This window comes from Ceratotherium simum, chromosome 5 (genome assembly GCF_057802395.1).
Source record: "Ceratotherium simum simum isolate JZ-2026a chromosome 5, ASM5780239v1, whole genome shotgun sequence".
Classification (NCBI taxonomy): domain Eukaryota; kingdom Metazoa; phylum Chordata; class Mammalia; order Perissodactyla; family Rhinocerotidae; genus Ceratotherium; species Ceratotherium simum.
Window position 1 is genome coordinate 15,340,694 of NC_141904.1, and position 24,544 is coordinate 15,365,237.

Consider the following 24,544-nt stretch of genomic DNA (forward strand, 5'->3'; position numbering starts at 1 on the left):
ATAACCAAACTCAAAATAGCAATTACATTCATTGTTTCCTCTGCTTTTAGAACCAAATAGTTGTCAGAAAGGCAAGTCAAATGCTCTTTCTTTAATAGAACAAGCCTTCCCCTGGAGCTCTGATAGCTGGAGGTCCCATTGTTTCCCCATCTTGCTCAGGTGCCAGGAAATCTTGTAGGACAGACAGCCACAGATCAGTCTAGCTGAGCTCACCCCATCTCTAGGTCAGGCTGGGCCTCAGCTCTCTTCAAAAAGTGAGAGAATGCTTGAGCAATGAAATCTTAACTTTAACGTGTAATAAGTAGATGAGTTTGTGAATGTATTGATGTATCCAAAAAGATAACATATTAAAAGTATCCTGGGGAGGCTCACAGGATCAAGGAAAGAATGAATTCAGATCTCAGGAAGGGCGAGAGCCAGGGGAAGAACTTCAGGAGGCCCCAGCAGCATAATCTGCAGACCATCTCTCTAGGGGCCACCATTGTGTTAACTCCGCTCCAATACTCCAGCCTCCGGGTATATAAAACTGTTCAAGTTTCAAATTCCAGAAGACAGACCAATTGGCCCTGCTTGGCTTAGAGGTCTGTCCTTCAACCAATCCCTCTCACATAGCGCTGATGTAGTCACCGATTACCCACCTCTTTATTTGGGGACATTCCTGGAGAAGGGAGATTTGTTGTGAACTGGGAAGCCACCACCCTACTTGGTGTCTTACCGTGGTGAGTACCTGCCTCCTTGCCCCAAACTGATCAGCAACAAGCAAGTCAAGGAAAAACTCTACCCAAGACTCTCTCTGAGGCAATCACTCTTTCATCTGGTAAAAAGTTACAAGATCAAAGGAAAAAAAATCACCAACCTGTAATTTTCTGGTATTTACGATGCTATCTTCTTTTACATGCTTACCTAGCATTTTAAGTTCTGTTATTTAACAGGCTAGAAATTCATGAGGCCAAGTATTTATTGCAATACGCAAATTTTATGTACCTAAACTGTGCAGCTGGGAATAGGCATTTTCTTAAAACATAGTGCAGCCCTCAAGGAAAAGACTCTAAATCAGAAACCCCCAGGGATTCTTACCCAACAAAAGAGTTCAGGAAGAACTCGTCCCTGAAGGCACTGTAGGATCAGGGGCAGGGGAAGGCACTCTCATTTATTCCTTCATTGACTGTGTAGTGAGCACTTACTCTAGGTCAGGCACTGTCCCGGATACCAAAGTGATCCAGACAGACATGCTCTCTGCCCTTAGAGATCTTACGGTGCACTATTAAACCAGCAATAACACCCATCGGCTCCAAAGGGGATGTATGGGGTATATAGAATCAAATAGCAAGAGGACCTCACCTAGCTGCGCAGGATTGTTCAAGGGAGGCTGAAACTTGAGACGAGATGCATGAAGCCGTGTGGAGAGTAGGGCACAGTTCTAGGCAGAAGGAACTGCATGTGCAGAAGCTCTGAGGTAAGAGAGAACATGATGCATCCAAGGAGACTTGTGAGTCTAAAGTTGCCGAAGCATAGAAAACCAGGAGGGAGTGTGGCAAGATGAGGCGGGAAGTGGCTCAGGGACAGCTTGAGTTAGAGCTTTATCCAGGGGGCACCGAGGGGTCACCAAAGGTTCTAAATAGGGGGCTACCTTCTGGACGTGGTGAGGAGAAGGGTTGGGGCTAGACAGCCCTGGAGACCAGGAACAGAAGAACCTAGAAGACCCCTGAAGACCTAATTGACTCTTTTCAGAAAGCCCTTTTGGGAGCTAGTGCTTGCCTCCCTGGGATGTAGGAGAGAGTCTCTGAGAGCCAGGGCAGGGTGCTAGAGACCCTGGAGCAGGGCGGGGGCGCTGATGCCAAGGCAGGGCTGAGAGAAGAGTTAAAGGACTCTCACAGCCACCATGAGACTCCATATACTGACACAAGACAGGCCAACAGAACGGCAGGCCGGGCACTCTCTTTTTAAGTGTTTTTGTAAACCAGGCTGCTGGCCTTAAGCTCCTGGCCCCTTCCACTCAGGGAGAGAGGCTCCCAGCACTGAGAGCCCTGCCAGGCCGAGTTCAGAGCCTTGTGCTGATTTGGAGCCCAGGATAGGCCTGGCCTCTCGGAGAGTCCCTCCATCACTGCTGGGATAGGTGCCACAGCTGCTTTTGTCCCTTTCTCCTCCCCTGCAATTCTTCTTTTTTTTTGCTTGGTTATACCAAAGAGTCCCTAATTTTCCAGTTCACCTCCCACTCATTTCTCTGAGGGAAGTGGTTCTTTGTCTGAAATGGTCAGATTGACTTGTTTTGTCACTCATTTAGTGTTTATTGAGTACATATGGGTAAAGCCCCACGCAGGACCTTTGAGGGAGTATCAAAGGAATCAGATACAAATCTTGACTTCAGGAACTTGCAGTCATGTATGAGAAATAAGATGTTCATTCAGCATATATTTATTGAAGATCTACCATGTGTCAGGCTCTGTGCTGGGTTCCTGAGACACAGCAATGAATGACCACCCTCAAGGAGCTCACGTGACGCACAGAAGCGTGTACCAACTGCTGAATGTGTTGTTATTTTAAAAGTCACACTTTGGTTCCTTGAAGAGTGAGCAAGAGAGCTGCCCTTGCCAGGTGAATGCATTGTAAGTGTGCAGGGTGGAAGTTGAGCCTCAAGGGCTTCAGCCATCAGATGCCGGGGCTTTCGAGGAAGAGGCAGCTAGTGGAGGAAGTGGGCAAGAGTCTGGATGCCACTCTTCCCGGCACAGTGAACTGAAGGGGTGATGACAGAGGAGGGCGGAGATACTCGGTTCAGGGTGGCGGTCAGAAAAGGCTTTAGAGTGGAGGCAACGCCTGGATGTTAGCTGGACCAGCTGGCAGGAAAATATCCCAGGACGTCCACAAATAGAGGACAGGCTAAATCAAATGTGAAGTGTTGTCATATGATGAAATCTCGTGGAAGAATGAAAAGCCAATCTCTAAATCTATATGTATCAATACAGGTAGGTCTCAAAAACAATGCTGTATTAAAAAGGCAAGCTGCAGAATTATGCGTGTTTATATACAATCATTTACTATACATGTTTATATATTTAAATATAATTATATATGTTTGTATATATTTATATATGCGTAGAAATATTTAGATGTAGATAGAAACCTAGAAGGAAAACACACCAAACTCCTCAGATTGCTTACCTCCCGGGAGTGGAAAAGGCACTGAGGACGGAGGTGACGAGGTCTTAAGCTTTATCTATAGTGTTCCAGTTTCTTAAAAGGAGAATATCTTCATGAATTATTTAGGGAATTAGAAATCCATATAACAATGTGAAAAGTGGTCAGTGCTATAGGCAGACAGAGATGGAGTCTATGGGATACAAAGGGTGGGAGAGAGCGTGTCCAGCTGGGGGTAGAGGAAACTTCGCTAAGGAGGCAGCCCCTGGTTGAAGGATGGGTCAGCTCTGGCCTTGCAGAGATGGAGTGGGCAGAGGGAGAGGCCCAGGGCTAGGAAAGGGCAAGATGGATGGGGCAGAGCAATAGTTTGCCTAGAATGAGCGTGTGAAGGGGAAGACTAGGGGTTTCAGGGAGAAAAGTTGAGTTAGGACCTACTCACTGGGGGCTGGGTTGAGGGTTTTGGGGGCTTTGGAGCAAATGAGGGGCTCAGTAGAGCTGGTAGCCACAGGCAAAACAGGAGGTGAGGGTCCCGTCAGGAGGCTATAGCGGTGACCCCGTGGGCTGTGCAGGCAGAGAGGATGGAAGCATGAGGCCCTGTGGGTGCAGAATGCAGGGGGAGGGACGTAACCTTTGGCAGATCATACAATTCAAACCTAAAACCTCTACCCAGCTTCTTAGAAAGGTTCTTTTCTCCAGCCTTAAGCACTGAAGGGCAAGGCCAGCTCTCAAGAATGACATACTCTTTAAACTGACACTCTCAAGGAAAACCTTAGTTTCTTTGAAAAATTCTTTATTAATTTAAACACCACGGCTTTCTGCTAACACTAAGAAGAGATTATAATATTCCAGCGGGACTTCCTTTGCTTAACATGAAAATAAACCTGACAGAAGGATTACAAAACCGAACACGGAATATTACAAGAAACACTAATTACCTCCCATTCTTTCTTCTCACTCACTAAAACAACTATTTAGACAAAGAAGCGGTGAGGAGCAGGGAGCAGAACTGAAGGGTATGTGGCTCTCTAATCCCTGCTGCTTTGATAAATCTGAAATTGGATCGCGTGACATCTGAGAAGTGGGAGGTGTCTTTCAAGGAGTGCTCTGTGTTGGGTTACCTCAGGTAACTCTGATTTGCCGTTAGAATCAGACAGCTTTGGACTGAACATATAATTTTTCCTCTGTCAAGCTGCCTTGGAACCCTCCCCTCTCCTTCTCTAGCTGGAGTATTTACCCCTCCTCTGGGCCCAGAGCCCCCTGCTCTGTCAGAACACCTGGGTGGAGGTGGCTGTCTGCAGGTGGTAAGCTCACCCAGCCTGGGGTCCACTGGGAACACATGTTTGGTGCCCACCCTGACTAGCCCAGTGCCTGTGCTTATAAGAATTTCCTGAACGAGAAGTAGATTTGGGGAAGACGGGGAGGGGACAGAGGAAGAGGAGGAAGCGAGAGAGGATGGGTGATCAGGGAGAGTTTTGGCTGTACCAAAAACCCATACTCTGGATTTTGTATAAAGCTGTCCACCCAAACAGAAACCAGCCCTACTTGATCTGTTTCTGCGCAAAGTTTCCATGCTCAGTATTTGTATTTTGGACCCCAGATTTTAATGCAATAGTTAATTGCCATCCCCTCACTCCACCTTCCATCAGATCCTTCTCTTCAGCAACATTTGGAAGGGCCTTATGACACAGGAATTCTTAGTAAAAACTCAAGAAGGCCCAGAGTGCAGCAGGAAATGAATGAGATGCTGTTTCCTAGACAATCAACCTGAGCAGGTACACACTCACATGGGTTGTGCATATAAACACTAACAGGTCATTGGTTCTCCGGTGTTACCTGCCCATCCTCCCGATCACCCCTTTCTCTCTCTCTGTGACAGGCTTGGAGCGTCCAGTTCCACCAGTGTCCTGGTCTTGCTTCAACTGTAGCTTGTTGTCGGTGTCATTATGATCAATGCTGATGAGAAAGAGGATTCTTTGTCTAAAGGCTGATGTAGTAACTGCAGGGAATTCTCAATCCCTCCGTGCATTTTCTTATCCTATTGATTGTTGCTGCCCAAATCCTGCAAATCCTGGGAGCATGACTCTCCTCCAACTCAGCCCCTACCTGTGAGTACCTGAAACACCTTCTCAGAGCTGTGTGTTAGGCAGCCTGGGGGTTTTGGTGGAAAGAGAACAGTTTCCAGTCCGAGTGTCATCTGACAGTTTCCCTCATTTCCATAAAGGCCTTTATTTCATTTGAGTTCTTGGTTGCATCATCATTTGCCTGTTTTGTGGACAGTGCCTTGCGGTTTTGTTTGAGCATTTTATGTTATCTACTTGCCTGTTACAAATGTGTCTCAAATATGTACCAGTATAGTTAAGCAAAGATGTAAAATAACCTGAAAATGTAAAACAAAATGTGTGTGTTTAGGCTTTTCACCACCAACAAACAAACAAACCCTATTAGTTTCTAGAAGAATTATATCTAAGTTTTTTATAAAACTGGTAATTGGTAATTATATCCAATAATTACCAAGAGTAATTATTGATTCACAAAATGCTCATTTTCAGCAACACAATTCTGGGGGGAAAAAAGATTTGAAGGAAATAAGCAAGCAAATAGAGGATATTTGGGCCACCAAATCGGATTATGAAGATTCCACTTTGGAATTGAGGACCTGTCTGCTAATAAGACCCCACAGTAATTTCTTATCCCGTTTGTTTTAAACCGAATGTGGGTCTCTATGGGATCCTCGGGGTGCATTGTAAGCCTATATTGGGTGAGTATAGTAAGACTTATAAGTAACAAATAAGAATTAGAACTCCTCTATCTCCTTTTGCTTCCTATCTTCTCTGCTAGGAGATGGCAATCCCAAAGCGTCCCTGAGCTCTGAGGCCTGGGACACATGGGAAGACTATCAGTTATTCCAAGCAAGTGCAGGTCTCCTACCCCACACGTGTATAGCCAGCCCTGTGTACAGCCCAGCCCTGAGGGAACTTGTGGGAGAAAGTGCCTGCTATGGACTGAGTTTTGTCCCAGCTTCCCCAAATTCATATGTTGAAGCCCTAACCCCCAGTGTGACTGTATTTGGAGACAGGGCCTTTAAAGAGGTAATTGAGGTTACTCATATGGTTGGGGTCCTGATCCGATAGGACTGATGTCCTTATAAGAAGAGGCGGAGACACTAGGGATATCGAGGCACAGAGGAAAGGCCATGAGGGGACACAGCAGGAAGGCAGCCACCTGCAAGACAAGGAGGGAGGCCTCAGGAGAAACCAAACCTGCCAACAGTTTAATCTTAGGCTTCCAGTCTCCAAACCTGTGAGCGAGTAAATTTCTGGTGTTTAAGCCACCCATTCTGTGGTGTTTTGTTAGGACAGCCCTAGCACACTGACACAGTGCTGAACAATTTTCTCCGTCTTAGCAACATGGAGAATGGCAGAGCTGCTGGGAGATCGTATGTGGACCAGAGTTTCTCCCATTTTCTAAAAGGAAGAAAAATTAGATCTGCAGTTTTCTATTATCCAGAGCTGTGCAAAGATTTAATGGCCTGCCTATGGAAATAGTGAGCTTTTTGTCCTAAAAGTAGTGTCTGCTTGGTGGAGATTTTGTGGCTGGAGTCTAAGGGACTCTCACTAGGACAGTACATTCTCACCCGGGGGTTGTTTGGAAAAGTGAGTGAGCAGCTTCAGTTGTTACAGTGATCAGGTAGATAAAACCTGTCTAGATAACTAAGTTTCTTTAAAGGTTTACTCTAATACGGCAAGTTCAAAGTTCTGTGACTTTTCTTTTTTAAAACAATTTTTAAAAGATAAAGTTACTCATGAATGAGAGCACAGACTATAAATGGAGTCACTCAGAGGCTGTGGCACATAATGGCTTCATATCTGGTCCTTTAAAGCATTATTCCCAAACTTGATGGATGAAAATATAATTTCTGCGGTGCTTGTTAAAAAGACAGGTTCCCAGGTCCCATCCCAGACTGCCTGAGTCAGACTCTCCAAGGGAGGCCTTGGAAAGCTCTGTGTCTATTTCTGAACCTGGGCTGCATGCCAGAATCACCCAGGGAGCTCAGTAAAGTCTGCTGCCTGGGCCCCACCCCAGAGGCTCTGATGTAGCTGGTCTGGACTGGGCAGCTGGATATCTTAAAGCTCTCCAGGTGATGCTGCTGTTCAGTCAGGGCTGAGCACCACAGCTCTGTGTCAGGGCCCCAAGTGATTCTTATCCTGAGTCATAATGGGTAACAAGCATTGAAGAATTGTGTTCATTGATGGTCTGATTGGTTGCTGGCAGGGCAAGTGTGAGCTGGGTGTGGGATTAAGGAGTATATTCTTGTTGGAGGATCAGGAATATTTAGGTCTAAATTTGATTTCATGTCTCCTTATACTTCTCTAGAGAATGATGGTTTCTCAGATGTTTCTTAGTTTTGATGGCCTTGACAGTTTTGAGGTGCACTGGTCAGATATTTTGTGGACTTTCTCTTAATTTGGGCAATAATGCCTGAGAGAAGGGAAATAAATGAAGTAGGCCTTATAGTTGTTCTCTCTTACTGTTTGGAGTTTCCAGCACAGGAAGGGGAAACCCAGAGTCTGAGTCTTCCCTGAATTGAGGAAACAACCCAGAGTTCAGGGAGACAAAACTTGCAGAAATTCTCAGAGCAGAGAACCAGGGAAGAGAGCACTGAGCAAAAAGACAGCTCGGGAGATCGGCGGAGGGTTCCTCTCATGTCTTCAACTGAGCACTGATTGGGCCATGTTTGTGAGGAAACCGTCTGAGGCTAGAGAAAGAGCCACTGGAAAGGAGCGGGCAGAACAATCCCTACAGCTCACACAGGGCTGTGAATAGTTTGGTTCCCCCCAGCCAGAGGGGAAGAAGCTCCTAAGACAGTGGTCATTGAATAGAGTCCTCTGATGGTATTGCCTAAATAGTGGGGTCGAATTATCCCTAGATTAAGGGTGTATTGGGCCCACTGAACAAAGTTTAAATGCAAGCTTTGAAAAAAATCAAATCTTTTCCAAGTAATTTAACTTCATCCAAGCATAATGACCAAAAATATATAAAAGAATACCAAAAATTCCCATATCTAACAACATAAAAATCACAGTCTGACATCTCATAAAACATTACTAGGAATGCAAAGAAGCAGGAAATTATAATCCATAGTAAGTAGAGAAATCAATCAATAATAACAGCTCCAGAAATGGCACAGATGCAAGAATTAGCAAAAAAAAAAAGACCTTCAGACAACTATTATGAATATACTCCATGTGTTCAAGAAGGTAGTAGAAAATGTGATGAGGCCAGCCGTGAAAGATTTTTTAAAGACCCAAATTGAATTCTAGAGATGAAAAATACAATGGGAGATGCAAAATATACTGTATGGGATTAACAGCAGAATAGACAATACAGAAGAGAAGATTAGTGAACTAAAAAACACAACAACAGGAAGTACCCAAAGTGAAACACAAACAGGAAAGACTGAAACAACAGAGCAGAGCACTGAGTTGGGGGTCAAGATCAAGTAGCCTGGTATATGTGTAATTAGAGTCCCAGAAAAAAACGGTTGGGGTGGGCATACAAATGATTGAAGAAATGATGGCTGAAAAATTTTCTAACTATGATGAAAACTATAAGACTGCAGTCCAAGGTGTTTACATGTGGAGCTACTATGGTACAAAGATGAACATTCTGGACTGGGGGATAGTCAGATCTAGGTTCCAAACCAGTTTTGCGATGCCCTGTCTATGTGGCTTAGATGGTTTACTTAAGCTCTCCAAGTTTCAGTTTCCTCATCTGTAAAGTAGAGATAAAAATTATACAAAAAATATTCATTGTTTCCCAGCTTTTAGAGAAAATATTGGCAACAACTTAAATGTCTATTTACAAGGCATGGCTGATTTAATTATGGTATAGCTGTAGCATGGACTATTATGCTGATGACAAAAAAGAGGCATGTCTATGAAAATTGGTATGGAAAGGTCTCCAAGAATACTGCTATGGGAAAAATCAGGTCACATGTCTGATTTCATTTAGGTATTCAAAAATCGTGCATAGATAGACACATATATGTATGCAGATACATACCACAGGGACTGGAAGGATGCTCACCAAATTGTCTCTGAAGGAGAATGAGGCATGAGAGAGGGCAAAAAACCTCTTTCATGTTTATCTCTGTAACCGCTGTATTGTTAATTTTTTTTACAATGACTGCGAAATAATTTTTGAAAAAGGGAAATAGAAGCAATATTGTTGTGGGAGTGTGCCCCAGCCTCCCTATGCTGATGGAGAGTGAGTGAGATGCTTAAAGATCACGTGAACTGGCAACGACGTAAGTTTTAAGAAATCACTCTCCTGCTTAAAATCCTTCTGTGGCTCTGTTACCTGGGGAATGAAAACTAAGCCCCTGAGCAGGAACCCATATGATCTGGCCCTGTGGGATTTTTCTGGGTTTATGCCCCACTACACAACCTGAGAGCTCTTCCCCTGCACTGAGCTGGCCAGCTCTTAGTCATTCTTCTGTACGTGGATTAGTCAGTACATTACCTCTCTGCTTTCTCCCTCCCTCCCCCAGAAGAGCTAACCACCTGCCCCTCTGCCGCCTCTTACCTGCACATACCTCTAGACTGGCATTTATTAAAATGTAGTGCTACTGTATAAGGTGTGAATTTAGAGAAAAAGGGGTTGGTGATATTCATTTTTGAGGTCTCCGTGCCTAGTGCCGGGCAGATGCTGAATAAGTGTTTGTTGAATGAGTGAAATGAGTAGACAGAGACTTCAACTCCATGCACGTCCATTAGGAATAGCCTTCGTAATAGCAGTCTTATATGTTGGAAGTATGGACTGACAACTTTTTAATAACGATTTCATCTCTGAGGGTTAAGAAAGCAACAAGAAGAACTTTTGGTCTGGATTCAGCTCTGACATGGAAGTTGTACTGGTTTTCTAGGGCTGCCATAACAAAGCACCACAGACTGGGTGGCTTAAACAATGGAAATTTATTTTCTCACCATTCTGGAGGCTAGAGGTCCAAGATGAAGGTGTCAGCAGGTTTTGTTTCTCCTGAGGCCTCTCTCCTTGGCTTAGCAGATGGCTGCCTTCTTGCCATGTCCTCATGTAGTCTTTCCTCTGTGGGTGCGCACCCCTGGTGCCTCTCTTTGTGTCCAAATTCCCCCTTCTTAAAAGGACTGGTGAGTCAGATTGGATTAGGGCCCACCCTAAGAGCCTCATTTTAACTTAGTCACCTCTTTAAAGGCCTTATCTCCAAATATGATCACATTCTGAGGTACTGGGGGTTAGGGCTTCAACATATAAATTTTAGAGGGGGACACAATTCAGCCCATGATAGAAGTGCTGAAAACCTCAGAAGAAAATGGTCATGTCATTTTGGAGCTGATGATATTAATAGACAGCATCACAGGTGCTAAATGGCTAAAACTGTAAGAAAACATATTTAAGACAAAGAATTCAAATAAAGTCACACAGCTAGAAACTCTGCAAAGGAAGATAACTGTTCAACAATATCATAGGCTGAAATATAAGGTGATGAGACCACCATCATCGTATGTATTCAAGAAGAATGATTTTTGCATTGGGTGGGAATTATACTCAATGACCTTTCAAGCCCTGTCCAATCTCAGGTTTTTAATTCTATACTACCCAGTCGCCATACTGCAAGACAGAGAGATAAAATAGAATCCAAATCAATCTCTCCTAAATGAAATAGGAAGGGAAAAAGAAGCCCTCTAAAAACTAGAAGGGAAAGTGGGAGACACTGAAGGGGACCTGCCACACAGGTGGGGAAAATACAGACACCCAGTGGTGAGGTGGGCTAGCTGACTCTTGGCACCCTCCTGGAAATATGGCTAGCTCCTGTGGTCACCTAAGAAAGGATGCCGGTTGCAGATTTTTGATGTCTTTGTGCTTGTGCCAGTGAGGACGGAGCCCTTACTGAGATCTTTTCTATCGCTTCTACATTGCCTGGTTTATGCGGTCCTTGGAGGCATGCGCCTTCTAACTGTCTGAAGAGAGGTACACCCTTGCTTGTTCCTATTCAGAGCCATAATGTGAATTGGGATGAAATATCGGCTGCTCATCGCACTTAATCAGTCTGTGTTAAGAATCTGCACTTTGGAAGGAATATTGGAACTGTTGGGACACAGTCTGCAGTAACCAGGGCTGCTTTATTATACAATCCACCCTGGTTTCCCACCCCACCTTTTTTTTTATTGAACTGGTTACTCAGTCATACTAAACATGGAATAAAGTAAAATAAATAAATATATAAAACTCAGAGGGCACTGAGTCTTTTCACTGTCAAGCTGGCTCAAATGTTCTCACAGTTTATCGGAGAGCTTGGTTGCCCTGGTGAAAATAGCATTGTGCAGTGAAACAGAAAATAAGATGTCATGGCAAACTAAACATCTTCACTTTCTGGACAAATATCTAAGGTGACTGGAGCATAGAGAGGGGCCTGGGGAGTGACTAGAGGGAGGACGCCCGGCTTCCCCGCCCCGGGTTTCCTGGCTGCCTGGGGTTCAGGTGAGCGAGTGGGTGAAATTCACCAACACCCGGCTCCTGCTGAAGGTTCTGGCAACTTCTGGCCAGCTCAAGTCGACATTTTGGAGTCTCCTTCGTATGTTGTGACAGTGAAGATGTTTAGTTTGCCGTGACATCTTATTTTCTGTTCTACTGCACAGTGTTATTTTAACCAAGGCCACTTACTCCCTCCCTGATAAACTTACGGGGACTTGATATCTGCAAACGACTCCCATTAAAATGAATGGGTATCAGAATCATTCTGTGTGTGTATGTGTGAGTGTGTGTAGAAAAGAGAGGGTGAGAAGTAGAGGGGAGAGAAGGGAAAAGTCTGACAGATGTGCAATCACTTATTAGCTTGTTATTTAATCTGTGAACAACTCCCAATTAAAAGTGGGGATAACAATACTTCTAATCTCAGGGGGGCTATTATGAAGATTAAATAAAATACCTGGACCATATCAAGCACCTCATAACCAAAATCAAATGAGTACCTGGCCTTATTTAGTACTCCATAAATGTTAGCTATTGTTTATAAAAATATAAGGAGGAAAAGAAGAAAAACAGAAGAGAAAGAGATTTTAAGATTAAAGAACACATTGGAGACAAAGGAGAAAGATAATCTTATTTCTTTACAAAGATTATACCTATGAAGCCAAATTCACTCATTCATTCATTCAATAAACGAGAGCAAATACTCATGAAACACTAACAAAGGCGGTAATGCGGGAAGGTGGCACACAGTCAGGGCTCCTCCAACAGCCCTCAGTCCTCCACCATTTTCCTGCTTGCTGGTTCCTTGGACGCTTCCGTCTCCAACAGCTAGAGCTGGTACCTCTTTGTCAGAGGGCCTCCCTCAGGTGACTTAGTACCCACTTTGCCTGAGGCCACAGAGAGCCCAGGGTGCCTGAGGATATTCATCCCCCTGAGAGTAGCCCTTGACTGAGGGGTGACACACTTGCTCCCCCTCCTTCTTTTCCTCGGTCCCCCTTCTTCACTCTCTCACTGGTTTTCCTGACCACACATCCTAATGAATCACTTTAGCGTGAGTTTTAGCTCAGACTCTGTTTCTTGGGAATTGAGTGTAAGACAAGGATGTCCTCAACTTGTAACTAGTTGTTTTCCAAAAAAATTTTGTAAATCAATTTGGAAACCAAAGAAGAGTCTTTTGTAGAAAACGTATTAGAAATGTTGTTAGACTCCACAAAGCTTTTTTAACCCATCATGTAATTAAACTACTGAGCAGTTGCAGAAAAATGTTCTACAGAACTTTACTGTTGCTCTCCTAGCAACAAAATGTAACAGGGAAAACAGTAAAATGACAGCAACAACAACAAAAAGCAGGGTTTACCTCGAGTCTCAGTGGTTAAGTTTGGCATGCTCTGCTTTGGTGGCCTGGGTTCAGTTCTTGGGCATGGACCTACACCACTTGTTGGAGGCCATGCTGTGGTGGTGGCCCACATACAAAATAGAGGAAGATTGGCACAGATGTCAGGGTGAATGTTCCTGAGCAAAAAAAAAAAAAAGGAAAAATATATAAGGACTTAGGTTGTGAGGAAGTTTCTAGGAATTTCCAGGAATATGAGAAGTTGCTAAAACAGGATCTTTTTTGTCTAGTCTTTCTTTCCTTCCCTTCATGCAAATGCACCACAGATAAGCACCACTCTTCTCTTTCAAAGCAATGCAGGGGCCTTTTTTTTTTTTTTTTTTTTTTTGTGAGGAGATCAGCCCTGTGCTAACATCCGCCAATCCTCCTCTTTTTTTTTTTTTTTGCTGAGGAAGACGGCCCTGGGCTAACATCTGTGCCCATCTTCCTCCACTTTATATGGGACGCTGCCACAGCACGGCTTGCCAAGCAGTGCGTCGGTGCGCGTCCGGGATCCGAACCAGCGAACCCCGGGCTGCCGCAGCGGAGCGCGTGCACTTAACCGCTAGCGCCACCGGGCCGGCCCCTGCAGGGGCCTTTTTGATAACAAATAATGTAGGGAGCAGGAGGCCCATAGCAGGACCCTGGGGAAGGAGAGCGAGGGAGGAGGGAAGGAAAGAAATATTCCTTAGGGTCAGAGTAGGGGTTAAAAAAAGAGAGAAAGGGGAAAGGGGATTTAAAAGCATGACTGTAAATGTTGTGGAGAGAGATGTAGAGGGAGGAAGTGCACATAGAAAGACAGAAAAGAACAGGTGTATGTCCCCAAGTGGCCCCTGTGGAGGTTATGGAGAACTCAGGAAGAAGGAATTGCAGGTGGAGAGAAAGGTGTTCTCGAAAAGCTTGAGGATGCTCAGAAAAGTTTTCCTGGACATCTTTCCTCTTGTTGCCTTCCCCTTTGTGGTCTAGAGCTCAGTCATTGTCAATGGACCCGGTTTTCCCTGTTTGGAGACCTGCAGTTGATGTAAAGGAGTTCTGAGTCTCTTTCCCTCATGAACACTTGAGTTCTTTTCATACTGTTTGACTGGCAGCCAACTGCAAACACATGAGTGAGTCTAGCTGAGACTGGAAGACCCATCCAGTTGAGCCCAGCACAAATTGCCAGCCCACAGAATCATGAATGAAATCAATAGTTGTTGTTTCAAGCCCTGAGTTTTGGGGTTGTTTGTTATACAGCAAAACTATCTGATACAGTATTACTAATGATAATGCATTCATTATTTAAAAAGCATAATAATGATAATGCAAATTATGCAAAAATTCTATTAATATTGTTTGAAAGTAACATCATCATAGTTTGAAATGAAGTTTTTAGCTTTTCATTTATTTATTTCTTATTAGTTCCCTAGTGTCTATAATCAGCTCAGAGCAACTGCTGCACTATAGCAACCATTGTCACTGTTGTAGGACCTGTAGTTGCCTGCTGTTGCATCTGTAGCAGTCATCACTATTTTCAGAAACTGTGGTCACCTGCAGTCCCAGTGTTGTCATTGCTGGATCCAGAAGCAGAAAACACCTTCTCTCTTCCACCTATCTTCTAATCTTTGGCCAATGCCTTCCTTTGGAGGACTGTAACAGAAGTCAGCTGGGCAAGGGAGTTTGGGAAATGTAGTTTTCAAGCTTCTAGTCCTGGCACTATATCGAAGAGCATAGAAGAACAAGTGTGGGGCTGAGTTGAAGATAAATATCTGGGACAGTCCACCCCTTTGGCTACTCAGCATTTGTATATGATCTTCTAGTCTTTTAAACTTTCACCAACAATATCAACAAACTCATGCTTCCACTTAATATAATACAACTATCCCTTATACAAACCAATATACCTTTACCCTCTTCCTAAAAGGAGGTGGTTATCCATCTCTAGTATGCACCTTAATTGGCCCAATCTGATGTTTTGTTCATCTTCCTTGGTCTAACAGCCGTTAACATTATCATGTATAAATCCATGTCCGTGTATATTAGGGTTTTGCCAATATAAATGAACAAAATCTTGCAATTATTTAGGTGTATAGAGCTATATCCTTCAAGGCCAGACTTTAAAATTTGCCCCTAGAATTGCTGGATCTGATACTGGTTTTGAGTCTGAAGGCCCTGAAAGGTGGAGAGAGTGAATCTTGAGAAGAGTCTGCATCCGCTTGTAAGACGACTACCTAGGGTGAGGGTAAATACAGGGTCTTCTGCAAGGGGAGACTAGTCTTCTCATTTGGGGGAGGAGGGACTGCTCCTACTGGCAAAGGGACTTATGGGATCAGGAGTTACTCGGATTTGCATGAGTCCACCCAGATAGCCCCATTTCAATTCTCAGGGTCCCACCCACTCCTTCCAACTCAATCCTCAAACTCTCATATAAAAAATATGAAGAGTTCATGAGTTCAAATTACATTGTAATTCTCCAATCCGTGGAGTAGAATTATGGGACTATATCCTTTAGTGCCATCACAGAAGCTCTCTGGTTCTGAGACCAGACCTTGAACTGAGAGATTAAAGCCCTAAACTTGTCATTTTCTTTCTGTAATGTCTCCAGCAAAGTCAGAAGCAGACATCCCACCTATAAGTTTGTAGTCATCCTTCCCACCATCACCCATCCCATTATTAAAGTAATTATTTCCATTATTGCAACAACCCATAATAACCCTCTGGAGCCTCTGTAGCAATTGCTCCTATCCTGTTGCTCCCATTTCTGGAGTCAGAAGCAGAAAAATGACTCTCTTTTCCTGTTGCTTCTAATCTCCTTCCAGTTTCTCCAATTGGCAGAGACTAACCTGCATCCAACTAGCAGCAGAGGCTGAAAAAATATTATTTTGAGGTTTTCTACTTTGGCGGTACAGAGTGGAATTAAAAGGCCAAATGTTGGCCTGACAGCCAATGAGTTATTATTATTATCTCTATTTTAAAGATGGGGAAACTGAGGCTCAAGAGCTTAAATAAGGTGCCCCAGGACAGAGCTCATAACAGAGAAGATAAGACATCTTGATCTCTCTGAATCCAAAGTCTGTAGTCTTTCCACTACGCAATATGTTCCCAGGAACCAATTATCAGAGAGTCTGAAAAAGAACAAGATGCTGGAATTTGAGCATTTCCAGCCTCCCCATTCCATTTTAGATTCACCAGTCATTGCTCCCAACTGATTTGGCTATGTTGATAGGCCTCCTTGCCATCATTAAAGGTTCAAATTATGCAGAGATGGAGAAGATGCAGTAGCACATTAAGATGCAACCATAGTATAGTGATTAACATCACAAGTTGCCTGGGTTTGGAACCCAGCCCTATGACTTATGAGTTGTCTATCCTTGGGCAAGTTATGTAACGTCACAGTGCCTTGGGTTCCTCACCTGTATGATGGTGATAATATCCCCTGCCTCACATAGTTGGTGTGAGGAATAAATGAGTTAATCCATGTAGAGCTCATAGAATAGTTAAATCTAGTTGTTATTATTACGATATTTAATTGCATTTGACTACTGAGAGTCTTCTAAAGACAGAATTATCTTCAATATTTTTCTCAAAACCAATTGTATCTACTAAGAGCTCTCAAGAGATGCAGATCCAAAAACTCTCCCAAGAGTAAAAGGCAGGAGAGGACCCAAGTGCTTCCAAGATTTGGGAGAGGCTTGAGGGAGAAGGGGCCTGGAATGAAGGGGAGTGTCCACCATGGAGTGAGAGAGCCCAGGAGGCCAGGTACAGCTGTGGTTTGAGGCCATACCTGGTGCCCAACCTGGGGGAGGAGAACCAAAAAGCTGCCTGCTTCCTGGGCAGCGAGGGGGCTCTGGCATTGGGCCCTGTAAGACACAGAAGACAACTAGGAAGAGAAGCCATGTCCCTCAGGCATTCTGGCCAGGGTGTGGTCTGGAATAAAGGGCTGTGTGAACTGTCAGACCTCTAAGATGTATCCCCCAGCTGTGCAAGACTGAGCCCTGTGACTCGGGTTAGAGCTGGCATTGTTTGTTTCTTATTCCTTATTCCTTTCTTTCATTCAACAGCTCTTTATTGAGCAACAACTTATATTTCAAACTGAGTTGGGCTCCTGATACTATCCCCATGTTACAGATGAGGCAACTGACATGCAGAGACGTTAGATAACTTGCCGTATCACACAGGAAGATTTGAAGGGGGATTCTTATTTCCCCTACGAGATGCAAGGGAAAAGCCTAGTTTTCTCAAGCCGTACTCTCTAAGGAATCCCCAAGTCTTCAGTGGGGTAGCAGAGACAGTAGGAGTGAGGTCAGGCTGCTGAAAATAGTGTCATACTGACTCAGGCAATTGACTGGTGGGTAAAGCGTTAGGCAACACTCTTCATTATCAAGTGGAGCTCTCACTGCCTTTGAGGAATTTGGTCTGAATAGTTTTTTTTTGGTGAAGGGCAAGAAAATTATCCAATGACGATATGACTGGGTTTCCCTGAAAAGTCTGGTGGCCCCTGCTTCTGACCCAGTAGAAAACCTGAAATGAACCAAATTTGCTGGGAAGGGACAGGCCACAGCAGTCTGGCCCAAACCCTAGTCCTAGGTGAAGGAAAGGATGCTACTCTCCACTGGTCCTACATCTGTTTTATTATTCATGGTACCTGGCCAATTGCACAAGATAGGGTTAGGAAGGTCAGCGCAGCATTAATGTGTTGAATTGGGAGATGGCATGGGCTGGAGATGGAACCTGTCACACCAGAGTGATTCTTGTTGAGGGGACTTGATGTGATATTAATATTAATTTGATGTTTCTTCCCATCTTCAAGAAATTTGTCCTACCCAGATAGGAGAAAGCCTGAATGCTAGCTCCATGCAAAACAGTAATGTATGTTGGGTTTTATGGTGGGGGTCTGGAGTTGGGGGCAAGGGAAGGGAGCATCAGATTATCTTCAATCTTTAGTGTGAGGCTCTACTATGGATGTTTGGGAAGGTATGTATAGAGTCTTTAGTGGGAATTAAACAGCTTCCACATTTCTGCCTAAAGGTATAGTCCCCAAGTCTGTCAATCTACTCAAAAGCATAAGATCCAATACCCAGGGGGGGATATGCCAGGAGAGTTATCCCCACTTGCCATCCTCATTCTAGTTTAAACTAATGGTCTCAACCTGGCTGTACATGAGAATCACCTGGGAAGCTTTTCACAAATTGTGCAAGCCTTCTCGCCCAGCATCTCTGACTCAGAATCTCCAAGGTTGGGCCTGGGCACGGGTGTGATTGAAAAGCTCCCCACATGCTTCTACTCTGCATCCAGCATGCAAACCACCAGGATATGCTGTCTTTGAAATCTCTTCAATGAAGCAAAGTGGGTGAAACCTCAAGCACCAATAACCCTCCAACACGCTGCCCTCCACCCCCCCCAGGCTACAGCGATGGGCCCTTCTGGACAGGCGTGAAAGCTGACTTCCAGCCTCAAGCTTGGGTGGTTTCTCTAATTCACGCACCGCTGGGTCTCCAACTTGAACTTGCACCAGAATCACCTTGAGGGCTTGTTAAAACACAGATTGCTGGGCCCCACCTCATAGTTTCTCAATTCTGTGGGTCTGGGGTGGAGTCTGAGAACTTGCATTTCTAACCAGTTCCCAGGTGATGCTGATGCTGCTGGTCTGGGGACCACACTCTGGAATCACTGGCAAACAGGTGCAAGTTTCAGCTGGGTCAGTCATGAGATCTGTGGGATGCTGAATAGCTACTCTCAGTGGCTTTTCCACTTGATGAAACTTGGTTGTCCCCTGGCTGCTGCAGCAGCTGAGCTCATGGGGGCACCACTTGGGCCTCAGCAGTGAGTGGGCTTGTGCTTTTGAGCCTGGCAGTTAGCAGTGGCTGCAGCGTTTGCATGGGAGACACAGCCCAGTGTTGTGAATTGAGGTCAGTTTCCTCAGATCACGCTAGGGAATGGCAGTTGCGGGAACCGGGGGCCCCGAGTAGAAACACGCCTTGCTGCTGGAATGATGAACCAAGACCTTATGCTTGGACTCAAAGTTGCTTCTGGAGTGTGAGCTCCCCAAAGGCAGGGCTGTGTCCCTTCACGTCTGTGTGCCAACGCACAGCCTGGGAAGGAGTGGACACTAAATAAAGGTTTGTGAAGGAAGTTGCCCGATGTGTAGACCTGAGCCAAAGCCTAGCCCCGTCCACACTCCCGGGCCTGCTGAGATTCAACAGAGCTGGCTTCTGTTGGAAATGGAGAGTCAACAAGTTCCTCATCAGTACTACCAGTGTCTGGTTCTCTTTTCCTTCCAGCAATTCCAGGCGTTTCTACCTCCTCTACCCCCTTACAGTACACTACACCATGCCCCTGGTTCTAGCCAGTGGCCTTTTAGGAGAAGTGACATGGGTCACTTCCAGGCCGAGACAGTGAAGAGCCCTGCACGTCTTTCCAAGCTCTCTTCTCCCTGCCCGGCCAGTGTGGAGGCCTTGCATTGAGACGGCCGAGCCTCAGATGGAAGCAGTCTGGACTGCCGGCTCAAGACACACAGGACTGCTGCCCTGGAGAGTGGCCCGACTCACGTGAGTGAGAGTAAAATTTATTGAATTCTTGATCCTGACCTTTAGCTTTTCTCCAGGACTTGAGATTTTTAGCTCCCGGCGTCTTGTTTTGAATTTCTCTGCTAAAGGCAGATATCGCCTTCTGGGTTTTAAATTTAACCTGAGGTCCAATCAGGCACACTTCACCTGCTCCAGTAAAACCAGAAAACAATATAAAGTCATCATTTGTCTTGTTGTGTAATGACTGCTTGCATTTAGGGAGAAAGGGGCTCAATGTGTTGCCTCCCCTCCCAAACATTGGCATATTATACTCTACCCCTGTAATTAGAGGGAGGCAAAGGGGAGGGAGAGAGAAAGGGGGGGAGCGGGAGGAGGGGAGAGAGAGAGAGGAAAATTTTCTGTGGATGAAAGAAGTTTTAGGCATCAGTGATCATGTGGACATGTGGGGAGATTTGGGAGGGTTGAGGAACCTTCTTAGCACTCCTGAAATTTGATATACCTACTGGTAAAGGTTGTTTTGAAGGCAGGATTGTTAAAAAAAATAAAAGAAGATGCCATGTTTGAAGCAAAACCAACAGACATTTGTTTCCTTCTCCTCAACTCTGCGAGCGAGCTACTAACCTGATTTTATAGATGAGGTCACTTTGCTGAGAGATGTGAAGTGACTTATCCAAGGTCACACAGCTAGAAAGTGGCAGCGCCAGGAGTCCCACCTCGGCCTGTCCACCTTCCTGTGCACGGCTTTTCCAGTTGGCTGAGGTTGCTCCTTGTCGGCAGAGGTTGCTCATCTTCAGACAAAACCTGAAAGTCTCCGTGCAAATCAACCTGTCTGCATTTCCTGGAAGGAGATGAAGGGGATATCTCGTCTTGAGGTCCAGAACCTGCCTAGCCTGAACACAAGCCCTCAGATCCCACCCTTCAATTCCTCCTTTGACTGCTGCCCTGTCTCTTCCCCTGACTCAGAATGTGCCAGGACAAGACCCCTCTTTCTCCTTCCTCCCAGGCCAACCCCTTTTCTCTGCAACCCAAGGCTCCCGCTGCCAGGACTCCTGAGGAAGTGCTCCTACACAGTGTGCTGGGAAGGGGCTATAGGCACACAGAGATGCTGATCAGTGCTCCCCTCTGCCCCACCCTGGGACCCTGGAGCTCTCTCATTACAAGGTTGCTTCTGGCATGAGCAGCCTCATCTAATTCCCTCGGTGTACCACACACACACTGTCATCTTTCTGTGCCATGCCATCAAAAGGGCTGGGGAACACTGCTCTGGAACATATTCTACTGTTGAGAGGAAAAAGCTGGTAGAGAAAGGGGCCGGGGTCTGGGGCAAAAGGAGATATTATTAATGGATAGTGGATATAAAGTTTTTGTAAATTACAAAGTACTATGAATGTTCATGTTATAATGAGTGGATATAATGACTCCTTTTGTGATGTGCATCTTACTTCTTTTCAATTGGTAGTATTTTGGATTGCTTTCCATCATAGCACTTATAGACTCACTGTGTTCTCTTTAATGGTTACATATGGTTCATGCTATGCTTGTATTGTATGTTACTTAACTGGTCCCTTATTGATGGATGTTTAGGTTGTTGCAGGTTTTTTTTGCTATTGTAAATAATCTTGCAATGAACATACTTACATGTATGGTTCTCTTTCTTTCTTTTTCTTTTCTTTTTTCCCCCACGTTTTTGAGTATAGCTAAAGGATAAATTCCTAGAAATGTAATTGCTAGGTCAAAGTGTATGTTCATTTTTAATTTTAATAGCTATTGCTAAATTTAGAGGCTTTAAAATGTATATAGTCAATTGGATTAATCTTTTCCATTATGGTTTATGGGTTTTGTGCCACGCTTAGAAAGGTCTTCCCTCCACAAAAAATTTCCTTCTAGCGCTTTTATGGTTTTATCTTTTTAATGTTTAAATCTTTGCTCCATCTGGAATTCAAGTTAATATAAGGAGTGAAATAGAGATCAAGTTTTATTTTTTCCCAAATGGTTCGCCAGTTGTCCCAACACTGTTTATTGAATAATCCATCTTTTTTCTTGCTGATTTGAAATGCTACTTTTATCATGTACAAAACTCCTGCATGTATTGGGTCTTTTTTTTTTTCAATTTTCTGCTCTGTTCTATTAAATCTTCCATCTAGTCCTATGCAAGTTGTAATTATTGCATCTTGATTATGTATTTTAATACGTAAGTTGAATTAATCCCCTCATTAGATTTTTCTGACTATTCTTATTTGTTTAATTTTATAGGTAAATTTAAATATAATTTTGTTGAATAAAACACACAGCAAGTACTTGATTGGGGTAACACAGAATGTAGAGATCCACTTAGCAAGAATTAACTTTATTCATTAATTTTCCCATAATCTTAGCATACTAAGTACTTTGTTAATGTTAGCTGGTTTTAAGCCAGCATGAGGGGTACCAAAAGATAGCACTGATCAGACCAGTCAGAGGGGCACCAGGAAGAGGGGTTGGCCTCTGTTCAGGGCCAGAGGGTCCTTATCCCAGGATGCCTCAGGTGACAGGGTCAGGGAAATCTGGCCACCTCTGTTCAGTGAACTATCACTTCCAGCTCTGTGGGCCTGTTTCTTCCAAACACTAAGGCTGCTCAGTAGCTAAGATGCTATTTTCATTTTCTGATCCAGCTAATGAAGATATTAACTCTTCATAAAAAGCTGCTATATTATTTACTCATTTGACTAACAACTGAGTGTTATATTTTCCAAGCAAATGAAAAAGAGAAAACTTAGGGATAGCTTGGGCTCTTTGAGGAACAGCAAGACATATTGATATTCTCAACTTGAAATAATTCTAGATATCTCTTTTTGCAGTAAATAAGAGAACATCTTTTATTGGACTTCAGGATAGATAAGAGGCATCAGGTGTCAGAAGTTGAAAAAAATGTGTAAGAAGAAAACCCAAAATTGAGAATACTCTACTCCTGAATTGATTTTTTCAAATATGAATGGAGAAGGCTGCTATTGTTCAATTTCCACGTTAGCACTGATTGCAGAACACCAGGATTCTACGGGAGCGTAGTTTGAATACACTCTTTGCGAAAATCTTTTGTAAGTTCCTCACGGTCACTGCATATTTTTTACTAGGTTTTTTTTTTTATTGGGATAGAATACACATAAGATAAAATTTCCATTTTAGAAATTTTAAAGCATATAATTTAGTGGCATTAGGTACATTCACAATGTTGTGCAACTGTCACTGCTATCTAGTTTCAGAATATTTTCATCACCCCAAAAGGAAGCCCCATACACATTGAGCAGTCACTCTCCATTCTGCCCTCCCCCCAGCTCCTGGCAACCACTAATCTGCTTTCTGTCTCTATGGATTTGTTTATTCTGGATATTTCACGTAAGTGGAATCATACAATTACTATATATTTTTAAAACGTTTATGACTCAAGCTGTATTTTAATTAAAGGTGGAGGATTATGTGCTCTTCCTCCTAAGATCCCACTGGAGGAATAGAATGCATAAATCCACAAGGACAAAGAGACTGGTGGAGAAGCCATCAGTGACAAGAGAGTTCAATACCTTTCTAGATGCTGGAAGGTAAATGGAGAAGACAGCCTGAAGTGTGCAATGAGCAGACAGCCAATTTGCCCTCAGGACCCCCGAGAGGGACCTGGAAGTGCCATGTATGGGGTGAGGCATGGGGCTGAAGACAATGAATTAATACCGAAGAGGAGCACATACCAGTCAACCCTAGTCACCCATCACCTACCACCTCACTTGCAGAATGTCAGTAATCAGGTGTCCACTCCATCGTGAAGATCAGAGGTTTCTCTCCGGATGGTCCTATGTAGTGACACTTAGGGGGTGTCCCAGCAACCCTGCCTACTTAGCCCACCCATTAGCAAGACCTGCCCTAGTGACCCTCAGCTTCCAGTTATCTTTTTTTTTTTAAACAAAGAGCAACCCTCGTTTATTGAACACTTTCCATGTGTTATGCCGGATGCTTTTGCAATTTGATCTTCATATCAATCCTGCAAAGCAGGCAGATATAGCAGTCCCACTTTACAGAAGAGGAAGCTGAGATTTAGAGAGGATGAGTAAATTGTCCAAAGCCACATCACTAGGAAGTGATAGAACTGGATTCAAACCCAATTAGGTCTGACTTCTGAGCCCAAGCTTTTTGTGTCAGGCTCAGGATGGCCTGAAAAGGGTCTGGATGAGGGTGGATTTCTATTCTTTTAAAAATTGTGTTCAAATACACATAACATAAAATTTACCATCCTAACCATTTTTAAGTGCACAGTCCAGTGGTATTAAATACATTCACATTGTTGTGCAGCCATCACCACCATCCATCCCCATCACTATTTTCATCTTGTAAACCTGGAACTCTATACTTATTAAACAATAACTGCCCACTTTCCCTTCCTTCACTCCCTGGAAACCACCATTATAATTTCTGTCTTGATGATTTTGACTACTCTAAGTACCTCATATAAATGAAATCATACAGTATTTGTCCTTTGTAATTAGCTTATTTCACCTAGTAGTGAACTTCCACTACATTCTGGTGAATGAGGACATTCACCAGAATGTCCTCAAGGTTCATCCATTGTGTAGCATATTGCAGAACTTCCTTCCTTTTTAAGGCTGAATAATATTCCAGTGTATGTATATACCATATTTTGCTTATCTATTCATCTGTCAATGATCACTTGGGTTGCTTCCACATTTCAGCTATTGTGAATAAAGCTGCTATGAGCCTGGATGTACAAATATCTCTTCAAGACACTGCTTTCAATTCTTTTGGATATATACCCAGAAGTGGAATTGCTGGGTCATATGGTAATTTCTTTCTTTCTTTTTTTTTCTTGGTGAGGAAGATTGGCCCTGAGCTAACATCTGTTGCCAATCTTCCTCTTTCCACTTAAGGAAGATTGTCACTGAGCTGACATCTGTGTCAATCTTCCTCTGTTTTTTGTATGTGGGATGCCACCACAGTATGGCTTGATGAGTGGTGTGCAGGTCTGTGCCTGGGATCTGAACTCGTG